Genomic DNA, 14,571 nt, shown 5'->3' with positions numbered 1-14,571 from the left:
TGTTTTTCAACTTCTGCCTGAGAGTGAGATCATCCCATATTCATCTTTCAGTTTCTGACTTATTGCACTTAACATGAATTTTCAAGGTCCATCCAAGACTGGCTGAAAACGGTGAAGTCACAATTTTTTGTAGCTGAGTAATATATATATAAGACAACTTGCTCAGCCACTCATCTGTTGCTGGACACCTGGGTTGCTTCCACGTTTTGGCTATTACAAATTGTGCTGCTAAGAACATATGTGTACACAGATCCTTTTGGATGGGTGTGTTGGGTTCCTTAGGATATATCCCCAGGAGAGGAATTGCAGGATCATAGGATAGGTCCATTTCTAGCCTTCTGAGAGTTCTCCAGACTGTTCTCCACAGAGGCTGGACCAATTGACATTCCCACCAGCAGTGCGGGAGGGTTTCCTTGACCCCAGATCCTCTCCAGCAATTGCTGTTGTTACCTTTTATTTATTTTTTTATTTAAGAAAGGATTAGTGAACAAAAACATAAGGTAGAAGGGGTACAACTCCACACAATTCCCACCACCCAATCCCCATAACCCCCCCCTCCCATGGTAGCTTTCCCATTCTCTAGCCCTCTGGGAGCATGGACCCAGGGTCGTTGAGGGTTGCAGAAGGTAGAAGGTCTGGCTTCTGTAATTGCTTCCCTGCTGAACATGGGCGTTGACTGGTCGGTCCATACTCTCAGTCTGCCTCTCTCTTTCCCTAGTAAGGTGTGTCTCTGGGGAAGCTGAGCTCCAGGACACATTGGTGGGGTCTTCAATCCAGGGAAGCCTGGCCAGCATCCTGGTGGCATCTGGAACCTGGTGATTGAAAAGAGAGTTAACATATGAAGCCAAACAATTTGTTGAGCAATCATTGATCCCAAGCTTGGAATAGTGGAGAGGAAGTGTTAGGGAGGTACTCACTGCAAACACTAGTGTACTTCTGCTTTCAGTTATATATTTTGCAGTAGTTTATGGCTACGTGTGCACATAAGCTCTCTCTCACAGAAACTGGTGTATATCTAGATTATGGGACTTTGTTAGAAAGTGAACTACCTGAGATGAAATTAGAGTGTACTATAAAAGGAAAGGTCTCACCCGAGTAATGAAGTTGAAGGGTTGTCATTCCACACGTGAAGTCTCTGGATACAGTCTGAGGTGAAGCATATTGAGGTGGCAATCGTTGCTTTGGTTAGGTTGTGATCGGCGGATGCAATATTATTTGGTTTGAATTGGGAGATGAGGGGTAGACATGTAGCTTCCTGGGCCAGTGGGGGGTGGGAGTGGGCGGAAGGGATGGGTCACAGCCCTTTGGTGGTGGGAATGGTGTTTATGTACACTCCTAGCAAAATGTAGACATATAAATCAGTAGTTAATTAATATGAGAGGGGGAAATCAATTGTATGTCTCAAAGTTTCTCAAAAGACAAACTGAATCTTTTTAATATATAGGCTGTGTATTTGATATGCGGACTCTCTCAAAAGCCTAGACCAAGTAGATTAGAAGCATCCAATAGCACAGCTATATACAAGATACTGGGTACTGTACAGCAAACCATAACAAAGGGACTTTTCAAAGTTAACCCAATTAACAAATAATGTGATGATAATATTAACTATCGATTGTCTTTTTGAACCCTAAGACAGCAGGAACCTCACATCTTCACTATAGAGCCCCTACTTCCCCCAGTTGTTACCTTTTCTAATGTATGACATTCTCACAGGAGTGAAGTGGTATCTCATTTTTGTCTTTATTTGCATTTCTCTGAAAATCAGAGACTTGGAGCATTTTTTTCATGTGTTTCTCACATGAAAAAAATGGATCTCTTTTGGATCTCTTTTGCGGTGAATATTCTATCCATTTCCTCCCAACATTTTTGGATGGGGTTATTTGTTTTCTTATTGTTGAGATTTGTAAGTTCTTTATATATTCTGGTTATTAGCCTCTTGTCTGATGTATGGCATGTAAAGATCTTCTCCCATTCTGTGAGTGGTCTATTGGTTTGGGTAGTAGTTTCTTTCGCTGTGCAGAAGCTTTTTAATTTGAAGCAGTTCCATAGGTTTATACTTGCCTTAGTCTTCTTTGTAATTGGATTCGTTCCATTGAAGATGTCTTTAAAATTTATGCGGAAAAGAGTTCTGCCAATATTTTCCTTTAAGTATCTGATAGTTTCTGGTCTAACATCCAAGTCCTTGATCCACTTAGAATTTACTTTTGTATTTGGTGAAATACAGTGATTCAGTTTCATTCTTCTGCATGTTTCAACCCATTTTTTCCAACACCATTTGTTGAAGAGACTCTGCTTTCTCCATTTAATAGTCTAGGCACCTTTGTTAAAGCTTAGATGTCCATAGGTGTGGGAGCTTACTTCTGGGCTCTCAATTCTATTCCACTGTTCTATTCTATTCATGTTCTATTCATGTTCCAGTACCAAGCAGTTTTGATGACAATGGCCCTATAATATAATTTGAGATCTGGGAGTGTGATGCCTCCAGTTCCGTTTTTTTTTTTTTTTCTCAAGATTGTTTTGGCGATCCTAGGTCTTTTCTGGTTTCAGATAAATATTTGTAGCATTTGCTTTTTTCTCCCAAAAATTGTGGTTGAGATCTTGATGGGGATAGCATTAAATATGTATATGGCTCTGGGTAGTATATTCATTTGGATGATGTTAATTCTTCCAACCCATGATCATGGAATATCTTTCCACTTCTTTGTGTCTTTTTCAATTTCCTTGATAAATTACCCATAATTTTCAGTATACAAGTCTTTTATTTCTTTGGTTAGGCTTATTGCTAGAAATTTTATTGTTTTTGTTGCTATAAAAAGGGAATTGATTTATAGATTTCATCTTCTTCTAAATTAGTGTTTGCATAGAGGAATGCCAGTGACTTTTGTATGTTAATTTTGTAGCCTGACACCTTCCTGTATTGCCTGATGATTTCCAAAAGCTTCTTGCTGGATTCCTTAGGTTTTTCTATGTATACTATCATGTCCTCTGCAAATAGGGAGAGTTTGACTTCTTCTCTTCCAATCTGTATGCCTTGAATTCCTTGCTCCTGCCTGATTGCTATGGCAAGAACTTCCAACACTATGTTGAATAGTAATGGTGATAGTGGGCAGCTCTGTCTAGTACCTGATTTGAGGGGAAATGCTTCCATTTTTTCACCACTAAGTATGATGTTGGCTGTAGGTTTGCTATATATAGACTCCACTATCTTCAGGAATTTTCCATCTATTCCCCCTTTTTGTAGTGTTTTGATCATAAAGGGGTGTTGGATTTTGTCAAAGGCTTTTTATGCATCTATTGATATGTCCATTTTGTTTTGGGTCTTTCTTTTGTTGATGTGGTGGATCACATTGATTGATTTACGTATATTAAACCAACCTTGTATGTCTGGGATAAACCCCACTTGGTCATGATGATCAATCTTTTTAATATACTGCTGTATCCAGTTGGCTAGAATTTTGTTCAATATTTTAGCATCTATGTTCATCAGAGCTATTGGTCTGTAGTTTTCTTTTTTGGTTGTGTCCCTGTCTGCTTTTGGTATTAGTGATGCTGGCTTCATAGAAGCTGGAAGCAAGTATTTCAGTGTCTTCAATTTTCTGGAAGACCTTTAAAAGTAGAGGTATTAGTTCTTCTTTGAAGGTTTTGTAGAATTCATTTGTAAATCCATCTGGTCCAGGACCTTTATTCTTGGGAAGGTTTCAAACAGATAACTGTTTCAATTTTATTAGCTGTGATGAGCCTGTTCAAATTAACTAGTTCCTATTTATTTAATTTTAGAAGTTGTAGGATGTAGGAAGGCATCCATTTCTTCCAGGTTCTCTAACTTGGTGGCACATAGTTGTTCACAGAAGCCTCACATGATATGTTAAATTTCTGCAGTGTCTGTTGTGATATCTCCTCATTCATTTATAATCTGATTTATTTGGGTCTTCTCCCTTTTATGTTTTGTGAGTCTGGTTAAATGTTTGTCCATTTTGTTTACTCTTCCAAAAACCACCATCTACTTTCATTGATCTTTTGTATAGTTTTCTTATTTTCAATGTTATTTATTTCTGCCCTGACTTCAGTGATTTCTGTCCTTGTGCTTGCTTTAGGGTTCCTTTGTTCTTCTTCTTCTAAGTATTGAGGTGTACAATCTAGCTGTGTATTTGTGCTTTTTCTTGTTGCCTAATGTGTGCTTGTATGGCTATGAACTTCTCTCTCAGTACTGCCTTAGCTGTGTGCCAAATATTTTCATAGCTTGTGTCTTCATTGTCATTGAACTCTCGAAACATTTTGATTTTTTCCTTTATTTCCTCTTTGACCCAGTATTTGTTAAAGAGTGTACTGTTGAGCTTCCACATTTGGGGATTATAATTAATCTTTTGTTGATTGTTAAGTGTTAGTTTAATTCTACTGTGGTCTGAGAAGATACTTAGGATGATTTCAATGCTCTTGAATTTGCTGATACTGTCTTTGTGGCCTAAAATATGCTCTATCCATGTGAACTTGAGTAGAATTTGTATTCCAGTTTCTTGGGATGAATGACTCTGATAATGTCAGATAGTTCTAGTTTATCTATCTCTTCATTTAGCTCCCTTATGTCTTTATTGATTTTCTGCCTGGATGATCTGTCAAGTTGAGAGAATGGGGTGTTGAAGTTCCCTACTATCACTGTGTTGCTGTTAAAAAATTGCTGTAGCTCTTTCAGTAGATGTTTGATGTATTTAGATGGCTTCTCATTGGGTGCACAAATATTAATAATTATTAAGTCCTCTTGGTTGATGGATCCTCTGTACATTAAGTAATTACCATCCCTTTTTAAATTTTATTTTAAAGTTTATTGTGTCAGATATGAGAATAGCTGTTGTTCCTGCCCTTTTGTGGGCCATTGGCTGGTATGATAGTTTTCTATCCTTTCACTTTGAGTCTGTGTTTGTCTTGTTGAGTTAGGTGGGTTTCCTGTAGACAGCACATTGTTGGATTGTGTTTTCTGATCCATCTTCCTACTCTATGTCTTTTAATAGGTGAATTCAGGCCATTGATATTTATTGATATCAAAGATTGAAGATATTTTAATGCCATTCTTGTAGCATTTTAGAGTTTTCTGATATATGGCCTATTTATGGTGTTCTGTTTATAGGAGACCTTTCAGAACTTCTTTCAGGGCAGGCTTGGTGATAGTTGATTCTTTTAACTGTTGCTTGTCTGAGAGGGTTTTGATGCCTCCATCTAGTCTGAATGACAGTCTAGCAGGATACTGTAGTCTTGTGTGAATGTCTTTCTCATTTTGAGCACTCGATAGATATCGTGCCATTCTCTTCTGGCCTATAGTGTTTGTGTGGAGAAGTCTGCTGCTAATCTTATGGGATTTCCTCTGTAGGTGACTCTTTGTTTTCCTCTTGCAGCCTTCAGGATCCTTTCTTTATACTTATTACTTTCCATTCTAAATAGGATGTGTGTTGGTGTCTTTAAGTCTGAGTTAATTCTGTTTGGGACCCTCTGGGTTTCTTGAATCTTTATGTCTTTGATGTTGTCTAGGCTAGAGAAGTTTTCAGCTATTATGGCCTGAAGATTGCTTTCTTCTCCACCCTCTCTTTATTCCTCTCTTTATTTCTCTTAAAGTCATACCATATGTCTGTTGCTGTTTTCAGTATCTCTTAACCTGTTTTTGAGATCTCTTACTAATTTTTTAGTTGTCTCTAATTCATCCTCGATCTGAATAACAGAAAGATTCAAGAGGCCCAGAGAGTACCAAACAGAATAAACCCAGACCTGAAGACATCAAGACACATCATAGTCACAATGAGAAGAAGTAAGGATAAAGAAAGGATCCTAAAGGCTACAAGAGAGAAACACAAAATCATATACAGGGGAAAACCCGTAAGATTATCTGCAGACTTCTCCACTCTAACTCTAAAAGCCAGAAGAGAATGGCAAGATATCTATGGAGCCCTGAATGAAAAAGGGTTTCAACCAAGGATAATATATCCTGCTAGACTTTCATCCAAACTAGATGGAGGGATCAAAACCTTCTTAGACAAACAACAGTTAAAGGAGGCAACCATCACCAAACCGGCCCTGAAAGAGGTTCTAAAAGACCTCTTATAAACAATAACATCACTATAATAATTGCAATATATCAGAGCAAACAAAAATTCTTTTTTGAACAATGACACTACAATACATTAAATCTATAATATTAATAAATGTCAATGGCTTAAACTCACCCATCAAAATGCACAGAGTGGGGGGATGGATGAGAAAACATAACCCAACCATATGAGAATGGGAGAAGATCTTCACATGCCATACATCAGACAAGAAACTAATCACCAAAATATATAAAGAGCTCAGCAAACTTAGCACCAAAAAAATAAATGACCCCATCCAAAAATGGGCAGAGGATATGAACAAAACATTCACCTCAGAGGAGATCCAAAAGGCTAATAAACATGAAAATTGCTCTAGGTCACTGATTGTCAGAGAAATGCAAATTAAGACAACATTAAGATACCACCTCACTCCTGTAAGAATGGCATACATCAAAAAGGACAGCAGCAACAAATGCTGGAGAGGATGTGTGGACAGAGGAACCCTTTTGCATTGCTGGTGGGAATGTAAATTGGTACAGCCTCTGTGGATAGCAGTCTGGAGAACTCTCACAAGGCTAGACATGGACCTTCCATATGATCCAGTAATTCCTCTCCTGGGGTTATACCCCAAGGACTCCATAACACCCAACCAAAAAGAGGTGTGTACTCCTGTATTCATAGCAGCACAATTCACAATAGCTAAAACCTGGAAGCAACCCAGGTGCCCAACAACAGATGAGTGGCTAAGAAAGCTGTGGTATATATACACAATGGAATACTATGCAGCTATCAAGAACAATGAACCCACCTTCTCTGACCCATCTTGGACAAAGCTAGAAGGAAGTAAGTCAAGTGAGCTATGTCAGAAAGATAAAGATGAGTATGGGATGATCCCACTCATCAACAGAAGTTGAGGAAGAAGATCTGAAAGGGAAACTAAAAGCAGGACCTGACTAAATTGTAAGTAGGTCACCAAAGTAAAAACCCTGTGGTGAGCAGGTAGACATGCAGCTTCCTGGGCTGGTGTGGGGTGGGAGTGGGTGGGAGGGATGGGACACAGTCTTTTAGTGCTGGGAATGGTGTTTATGTACATTCCTAGTAATGTGTAGTCATATAAATCACTAGTTAATTAATATGAGAGGGGGAAAATTAATTGTATGTCTCAAAGTTTTTAAAACACAGACTGAGGTTTTTTTAATATATAGGCTGTGTATTTGATATGCGGACTCTCTCAAAAGCCTAGACCAAGTAGATCAGAAGCAACCAATGGCACAGCTATATACAAGATACTGGGTACTATACAGCGAACCCTAAGAAAAAGACTTTTCAAAGTTAATTCAATTACCAAATAATGTGATGATAACATTCACTATCCATTGTCTTTTTGAACCCTAAGACAGCAGTAACCTCACATCTCCCCTAGAGAACCTCTATTTCCCCCAGTCCTGGAACCTTTGGATAGGGCCCACTTTCCCGCATGCCTCTCCCAATCCATATCAAATAATATTGCATCTGCCGATCACAACCTAATTAATGCAACGATTGCCACCTCAACATGCTTCAGCTCAGACTGTGAAGAGACTTCACTTGTGGAATGACAGAGACTTCACTTGTGGAATGACAACCCTTCAGCTTCATTACTTGGGTGAGACTTTTCCTTTCATAGTATACTCTAATTCCAACCCAGGTGGTTCACTTTCTAACAAAGTCCCAAAACCTAGATATACACCAGTTTCTGTGAGAGAGAGCATATGTTCACACGTATCCATAAACTACTGCAAAATATATACCTGAAAGCAGAAGTACACTAGAGTTTGCAGTGAGTACCTCCCTAACACTTCCTCTCCACTATTCCAAGCTTTGGGTCCATGGTTGCTCAACAATTTTTTTGGCTTTGTATGTTAACTCTCTTTTCAGCCACCAGGTTCCAGATGCCATCAGGATGCCAGCCAGTCTTCCCTGGATTAAAGACCCCACCAATGTGTCCTGGAGCTCCGCTTCCCCAGAGACTAGGGAAAAAGAGGCAGACTGGGAGTATGGACTGACCAGTCAACATCCATGTTCAGCGGGAAGCAATTACAGAAGCCATACCTTCCACCTTCTGCAACCCACAATGACCCTGGGTCCATGCTCCCAGAGGGATAGAGAATGGGATATCTGTCAGGGGAGGGGATGGGATATGGAGATTGGGTGGTGGGAATTATGTGGAGTTGTATCCCTCCTATCATATGGTTTTGTTAATTTATCCTTTCTTTAATAAAAAATAAATTAAAAAAAAGAATGAGGTGCAGAAGAAAGGGCTTTTATGGGAATAGCTCTTGCGAGAATGGGAAGGGGGAGGAGTAACCATAGCACTCCAACTATTGTGGGGAATCAACAGTGCCCTGAGGGCACAACATTGCAGATATGACTGCATCTGCACAATTTCCCAGCAACTTACAGTCTGTAGTTACTGAGGCAATTATTCACTATGTTCTCACTGGGAGAACATGTGGAAAGGCTCCCACTATACAGCTCCACTGCTAGGCCACTGAGGTTATCTCTTTTCCTGAATTTCCTGGTCACTGTCTCTGTTCCCAGATGTCAGCACAGGGCCTCCCCACTGCTGCTCCAATTCTGAGGGCAGTAGCAATGGAGTCTCACAGTTTCATTTGGTGAGTCTTAGGGGAGTTCTCTCCTCCCTTCAGCAGTCTTTTTGTTGGTAAAACAGATTGGAAGTGGTACCTCACCTGGTAAAGTGCCAGACTCTCATCAGCTGCTCAGTCTCTCCTTAGGCTCCTTTCAGTCCACAAGCCACACATGTTTGCACTTACCAGTGATTTAGTGTGTTCCTGTAGTCCTCCAAGTCCTGCCTTGTTGCAGTCCCAGGTAATCTTCTATGGTATTTCTGACAAAGTCTTACAGATAGTTTGGCTACTTGTTGTTGTTGATTTGTTAAGTTCATTCATCTCAATCCTCTATATTTCACATATGAGTGAAACTATATAACACTTAAGACATATAAATTTCTACTTTTTAAAGTAAAAGCATCCACTTAAATAAACTTCTAGTCTGAGAAGATGTTAGAGCAAAGTGGTGGTACACCAGATTTGCATGCCAGAAGCCCTAAATGCACCAGGTCCAATCCCTGGCACCTCCTTATGCCAGAACTAAGTGCTGAGGGTCTCTCTCTTTCACTCAAAAACAAATACAGCTGAAAAGAATATTTAAAAGCCATTTTATTTTTCATTCTTGTATTCTGTCACCCATTTTTAATTCCACTGGGAAAAAATTCATCCCATATTTTAAAAAATATATTAAACATAAAAATCTAAATGGGAAATAGAAGCTGGGTAGTGGCATACCAAATTGTGTGCACATGTTATCATGCACAAAGACCTGGAGTTAAGCCACTGATCCACACCTGCAGAGGGAAAAATTCACAACTGGTGAAGCAGGTCTCTTTCTTTTTCTCCCTGTCTATCTGCCCCTGCCCTCATAGTTTCCCTCTTTCCTATCAAGTAAAAAGAAAGAAGAAAGAAAGAAAGGAAAGAAGGAAGAAAATGGCTTCCAGGAACAGTGGATTTGAGAACCCTAGAGGCAATAAAATAAACAAACAAACAAATAAAATTAAAATAGGATATAATTCTAGAGTTAATACTTGACACTCCTTTCTATGGAACTTTTTTTTTTCTACAGTGATTACCTTCCTATTGCTTTTGATTAAACACTGAATAGCATACCTACAGGAAGAGAAGTCAAACTCTGCCTATTTACAGATAACATGATAATATACATAGGGAATCCAGCAATTATCTTTTGGATACCATCAGGCAATACAGTAATATCTCAGGCTACACAATTAACATTCAAAAGTCACTGGCATTCCTCTCTACAAATACTAAGTTAGAAGTAGTAGAAATCCAGAAATCAATTCCTTTTACTATACCAACAAAAACAATAAAATATCTAGGAATAAACCTAACTAAAGAAGTGAAGACTTGTGTTGTTAAAATTTGGAGGCTCCAGCTGGCCAAGCTAGCTTCACAGTGGTAGACAGAGACAGAGACTCAGAGACAAACGGCTGGGCAGGGAAGCTGTATTTCTTTATTCAGGAACAACGATTCATAAACTAACCCAAACTAATCACCAAACAGAACTCTCCTGCCTCCTTTCCCCATGGCAGCGCCAACAACTCTCAAACTCTGTCACTCTGGAACTCTGTCAGGGTACCTTGGGGCGGGGACAAGCGGGCCCGTGAAACTAGCAGGACTGAACCCATTTTCTTGGCAGGGGGAGAGCTAGAACAAACCAATGTAAAGCATACAACAGACTTGTATACTGAAAATTATGAGTCATTATTCAAGGAAATTGAAAAAGACACAAAGAAGTGGAAAGATATTCCATGTTCATGGGTTGGAAGAATTCGCATCATCTTCAAAATGAATATACTACCCAGAGCCATATACAAATTTAATGCTATCCCTATCCACGGTATTTTGGAGAATAGAACAAATGCTACAAATGTTTATCTGAAAAGAAAAGGACCTAGAATTGCCAAAACAATCTTGAGAAGAAAGTACAGAACCAGAGGCATCACACTCCCAGATTTCAAATTGTATTATATGGCCATTGTCATCAATATTGCTTGGTACTAGAACGTGAATAGACACACTGACAAGTGGAATAGAATTGAGAGCCCAGAAGTAAGCTCCCACACCTATGGACATCTAATTTTTGACAAAGGGGCCCAGACTATCAAATGGGGAAAGTAGAGTCTCTTCAAGAAATGGTGGTGGAAAACAGGGGTTGAAACATGCAGAAGAATGAAACTGAACCACTATATTTCACCAAATACAAAAGTAAATTCTAAGTGGATCAAGGACTTCGATGTTAGACAAAAAAATATCAGATACTTAGAGGAAAATATTGGCAGAACTGTTTTCCACATAAATTTTAAAGACATCTTCAGTGAAATGAATCCAATTACAAAGAAAACTAAAGCAAGCATAAACCTATGGGACTGCTTCAAATTAAAAAGCTTCTGCACAGCGAAAGAAACTACTACCCAAACCAAGAGACCACTCACAGAATGGGAGAAGATCTTTACATGCCATACATCAGACAAGAGGCTAATAACCAGAATATATAAAGAACTTGCAAATCTCAAAAACAAGACAACAAAAATCCCACCCCAAAATGGGGGGAGGACGTAGACAGAATATTCACTGCAGAAAAGATCCAAAAGGCTGAGAAACACATGAAAAATGCTCCAAATCTGATTGTCAGAGAAATGCAAATAAAGACAACAATGAGATACCACTTCACTCCTGTGAGAATATCATACATCAGAAAAGGTAACAGCAACAAATGCTGGAGATGTTGTGGGGTCAAAGGAACTCTCCTGGACTGCTGGTGGGAATGTAAATTGTTTTAACCTCTGTGTAGAACAGTCTGGAGAACTCTCAGAAGGCTAGAAATTGACCTATCCTATGATCCTGCAATTCCTCTCCTGGGGATATATCCTAAGGAACCCAACACACCTATCCAAAAATTTCTGTATACACATATGTTCTTGGCAGCACAATTTGAAATAACCAAAACCTGGAAGCAACCCAGGTGTCTAGCAACAGATGAGTGACTGAACAAGTTGTGGTATATATATACACAGTGGAATACTACTCAGCTATTTAAAATGGTGACTTCATTGTTTTCAACCGATCTTGGATGGACCGTGAAAAATTCATGTTAAGTGCAATAAGTCAGAAACTGAAAGATGAATATGGGATGATCTCACTCTCAGGCAGAAGTTGAAAAACAATATCAGAAAAGAAAACACAAGTAGAAACTGAACGGGAATTGGCATATTGCACCAAAGTAAAAGACTCTGGGGTAGATGGGGGGGGTGGGGAGAATACAGATCCAAGAAGGATGACAGAGGACCTAGTGGGAGTTGTATTGTTATATGGAAAACTGGGAAATATTATGCATGTACAAACTATTGTATTTACTGTTGAATGTAAAACATTAATACCCCAATAAAGATTTTTTTTTTTAAAAAAAAAGTGGGTACAGGGAGGGAGGGAACAAAGTGAAACATGGGCTGGACATGATGTATTGTACTAAAGCTAAGGACCCTGGAGAGGGAACGGGTCAGGAAAGGATAAAAACTTTGGGGACCTGGAATATAATGAAATTGTATGTACATGTCAGTGACTGTACTGTAAAACATTAACACCATTAAAGAACAATTAAAATTAGAAAGAAAAACAAACAAACAAACAAACCCTACTAGATTCTCTGTCTTCCTTTCTGGCAGAGTAACTTACAGAAAGCAGGGTGGTCTCCTTGTCAGAAGGCGAGGTTGTTCATAGCAGATCTGCAGTGACTTTGGAAAGCCTGGAGCAGACACAAGAGATGACAGGAGAGAACAGGAGTGACAGGAGAGAATGAGAGGGCATTGTCACTCCCCCATTCATGGCCCAGTCCAGTACGGACCACCACATGAACATGTCTGTACAGAATCTGGCTGGTTTTTCACAGAGGAACCCAGAGAAAAACCCTTCTCTAAGGATATTCTTTTTTCAACCTTCTTCTCTTTATTTGATAGAGCAGAAAGAAATTGAGATGGGAGGGGCAGATAAAGAGCTAGAGAGAGCCCTGCAGCACTGCTTCACCAATATAAAGCCTCTTCCCTACAAGTCAGTACTGGGGACTCAGACCCAGATCCTAGTGCATGGGAATGTGTGCACTGAACAGGGTGTGCCACCAGCCAAGGTCAGAATTCTGCTGATACTCCTCATCAGGGAGGCTGGCAGCTACACACCCAGCCCTTTCATTGCTGATGTCTTCAGCCAAAGCCTGGTGGCTGAGGTTTTGCTCTGCTTCACTCTTGGAACGGATTTATTTCATTAACCTGGCGGAAACCATATGCAGCAGTTATGCCACTGTTAGCGAGCAAAAATCAAACCACCATCCACTGCAAGGAAGCAAAAGATATTTACGAATTCGAATCCGGGCTGAGTGGCAACTGGCAGCAGTCCACCAGCTTGACCCTAAACAAGGCTCAAACCACACAATTTATAGGATTCTAGAATACATTTTGGGTGGGGAATATGCAAAACTAGAATTCTATCACACACTCAATAGCATTTTACAGAAAACACAGGATCCAATCATTTCAGACATTGCAGCCTATAAGAATTGTCTAATTTCAAGCCTTTATGCAAAATAGGGTCACCACTCTTACTCGTTGTCAGCTAAGACCACCTGGCTATCAGCTCCCTCGACCTTGAGCAAGTGGTTGGGTTTTAAGGACTTGGTTAGGCTAGCTATTCTCTTTAAGACAAACAACAGGTGGCTTACATCTTGGTGTGTAGGTTTTGTCTAGCCCCCCTTTTTTACAGGAATTTTCTACTGCAGGCAGGAAAGCAACTATACTTACAACTCATGTTTAAAATTTTACTTAAAGCAATTTTAGAGTTACTGCTTCTAACAGCCACTTCACTCACAAAGATTCGCCCCTACAGATGGGGGCCAGGGTTTGAACCTTGGTCCTCGCCCATACTCAAGCATGTGCTCTTCTGCGTGTGCCTTTGCCTGGCCCTGCAAACCATCCTCTTTGAATAATAGATGATGAAACAACTCTTTGAAGGCTAACTCCTGAGGGCAGTGGATTTTGAAGTAAGGGGTGCCTGGGAAACATTGCACAGGTCCTTCCTTCCTGGCTTAGAATGGAGTCAGGACCATTTAGCGCCATCAGCAGGCACCTCTTTCAAGCTCCTCCCCCTGAAGAGCAACTGCACCAGCATTGTGAACCAATGAGATGTCACTGCAGCTCAAGCCTATGTGGGATTGGTCCACAGCGGGCCACACGCTCAGGAGACATTGTGATGTCATGCCCGCTGAACCCTATATAAGGCTCTGAGCAGGCTGAGCCTTTGGTCTTGATCACTCAGGAAGCTGTCATAGTGACCTGCAGTTGACTGGGACCAGAGCAAGTTCACCTTCGCACCACCGCTTCCACTCCGCACCTACCTGTCTCCACTCTTGTCTCCTCTCTCTTCCTCTATCTCCACCTCTCTCCCTTCCTTCCCTCTCTTTCTTTTCTGTCCCTGTACCCTCCTCTCCCTACCATCCTTCCCATCCTTTCCCTTCCCACCCCTTCACTTCTCTCCCCCCCTCCCTCCCCTCTCCCTCCAGTCCTCCACCTCCTGCCCCCTCCCTCCTTCCTTCTCTACCTCCTCCCTCTGCGTCCTGCTCCCCTCCACCCTCCCTCCCTTGCTCATATTTATGTAGATAGCTGTATATATGTTTGTTTTTGAGTAGAGTGAGTAGTTTAGCTGTTTATACATACTTTATTGGAGAGTGGGGGTGGTTATCATATTAGTTATAGTTATTATTGTTGTTGCGGGATATTAGATTTAGTGGGTGGGGGTGGTTCTTGGGTTCTTGGGTTCGTGTTAGAGTCCCTCTCCCTGAGCCGTTATTTAGGGAGAGTAGACAGCACTCTCAC

This window comes from Erinaceus europaeus, chromosome 3 (assembly GCF_950295315.1).
Source record: "Erinaceus europaeus chromosome 3, mEriEur2.1, whole genome shotgun sequence".
NCBI classification, from domain to species: Eukaryota; Metazoa; Chordata; class Mammalia; order Eulipotyphla; family Erinaceidae; genus Erinaceus; species Erinaceus europaeus.
Note: the sequence above shows the minus strand (reverse complement) of the source record.